The sequence below is a fragment of the Anopheles coluzzii genome (genome assembly GCF_943734685.1).
Source record: "Anopheles coluzzii chromosome X unlocalized genomic scaffold, AcolN3 X_unloc_38, whole genome shotgun sequence".
Classification (NCBI taxonomy): domain Eukaryota; kingdom Metazoa; phylum Arthropoda; class Insecta; order Diptera; family Culicidae; genus Anopheles; species Anopheles coluzzii.
The window spans coordinates 27,501-30,000 of record NW_026054467.1 but is presented as its reverse complement, the minus strand read 5'-3'; the positions used below and the strand labels follow the sequence as shown (position 1 = coordinate 30,000).

The 2,500-nt window shown below is 47.2% G+C and overlaps 1 pseudogene; it reads left to right on the top strand.

Moving 5' to 3' along the window:
- Positions 1-2,500, top strand: part of LOC125907909 (large subunit ribosomal RNA) — a 9,179-nt pseudogene that overhangs the window by 3,302 nt on the left and 3,377 nt on the right.

The following is a 2,500-nucleotide window of genomic DNA, read 5'->3' as shown; positions in this document are numbered from 1 at the left end:
GCTATGCGTTTTGGGATAAGCAAGCTCGATGATGAGTCTTCCCATTTTACGCTAGTAACGGTTATGATGGACTTCCTCGATGAGGTAATGTCCGAATTTCGAAGGTACAGAGCCGTTAATCGCATGCAGCAGGTCCTCGACCGTCAAACGCAAACGTCGTTTGACGGTAACGATGGATTCGGGCCGCAAACGCGAAAAGGCAGAAGACCAGTGGCTGATGACCAACAGCCTGGTCCAAGTGGGTTGCAAAGATTGCAACAACAACAACAACAACCATCGAGGTTGACCCCTGTTAGGGAAGCGGTGGAAAATATTCCAAGTCCGAGAAACGGACCGAATATTAATGAGGGTAGGATTAATAAGAGGAAGAAGAAGAAGAGCAAGAAGAAGCAGAATAAGCCCAGGAAGCGGCCTGAGGCTCTGCTGATATCGGACTGCACTTCCGAGGAGCTGGCGAAATTGCTCAAGGAAATGAAGCAGTCCGATGCTCTTAAATCGGTTGGAGAGACAATCTCTAAGGTCCGACGGGCCCAAAATGGAGGCATGTTGCTAGAATTGAAGCAGGGTAGTTCTGCTAGTGCAATTGCCCCAAAGGTTAAGGAAGCGGTGAAGGGCAAGGCGTCAGTGAGAACGCTAGCTCCTTCTAAAATGATTGAGATCATGCATCTCGATGAAATTACCACCCCAGAGGAGGTTGCGGAGTCTGTCAAAGCACAGCTCAACATCGAGATAGAAATAGATCGTATCAAAATGAAGAAAGGCCGCGCGGCCGGTACGCAGTGGGCACGGATCAACGTATCGCTGCCAGACTTTCAAAGCTTCCTGAATTTGGGAAAGCTGAAAGTTGGTTGGTCGATATGCCATATCCGTGAGGTAATGGAGGAGCAGAAATGCTATAAGTGTTGGAAGGTAGGCCATACGAGCTATCATTGTAGGGAACCAGACAGAAGTAATCTGTGCTGGAAATGCGGTTTGAGTGGACACAAGAAGCAAGCTTGTACCAACTCTGTCAAGTGTTTGGATTGCGGTACGAGGTCACAGAACCTCCACGCAACGGGCAGTTACATGTGTCCTAGAAGGCGAACGATTAGACCATAATGGTTAGGTTGCTACAACATAACCAGAATCATAGTTATGCTGCATTTCAGTTAATGTGGCAAACGATTAGGGAAGAATCTGCGGATATAGTGTTGATTGCAGATCCGTATCTGGCAACAACCAACGTCAAAGTGTTACGCAATGACGATAACACAGCAGCGGTAGTGGTTAACGCGGACTTACCAGTTAAGGTAGTCAGTAAGGCTCTGAAGGGTTTAATGATAGTTGACATAGGTGATATGCGAGTGGTTAGCGTTTACGCGCCACCTAGATTTAGTATGGAAGAGTTCCAGATCATGTTGGATAACACGGTAATGGCCGTAACCGGTATCCACAAATTCGTTATCGGGGGGGACTTCAACGCTTGGTCAGTAAGTTGGAACAACCAACTTGGCGAGCGTGGAGAAACCCAGAAACGAAGAGGTGAGTTGGTCTTATCAACCTTTGCGCAGATTGACGCATTATTATTGAACGACGGCAGCACCCCAACTTATGTTGGACCAGGGCGTACGTCAGTAGTTGATCTTACTTTTGCGAGCAGAACAGTTGCAAGATCATTTAAGTGGGAGGTGTTATCTAGCTATATGAACTCTGATCATCGTGCAATACGAATAGATCTTGAGACGCAAAGCGTGCGTAACTTGTCCCGACCCATAACGGGATGGAGCATCAAGTATTTTAGCAAAGATATATTTGAAGTTATGATGCAAGCCGCTTTTGAGACCGAGGTCACAACAAGCGAAGACTTAATGCGTATACTTGTCACGGCGTGTAATGCGACGATGACTAAGCGTAAGAGGTACACTCCTAACAAGAGTGTATTTTGGTGGACGCTAGAGATTGAGGCACTTCGCAAAGAGTGCAAACACCGCGATCGATTAGCGCAAAGAGCATTTAATACTGATCTCTATTCTACTTTTAGGGACGAGTTCAAGGTGGCACGGAATGCCCTCAAGCGATTGATCAAGCATACCCGACAGAGGAAGTGGAAAGAGTTCCTGGGAACAGCGAACAACGCATCATTTGGTATAGTATATCATACGTTCAAGAAAGTGGCCGAGGGTTCGATTGGACCCCGAACCATGACATTGGACGAGTTTAGGGAAGTGGTGAGCGAGCTTTTTCCTACTCACCCAAACACGGTGTGGCCTGATTATCGTATCGATCAGCCACGAGAGTTTGAAAGAATTACTAATGATGAGATTCTTGCGGTTGCCAGGAGACTACCCAACAAGAAGGCGCCGGGACCAGATGGTATCCCGAATGAGGCGCTGAAAGTTGGTATGTTGACTGCAACCGATGCATTTTGTAGGGTTTACCAAGGCTGTTTAGAGAACGCGAAGTTCCCCGATGAGTGGAAAAGGCAGAGGTTGGTGTTAATACCGAAGCCGAACAAACCACC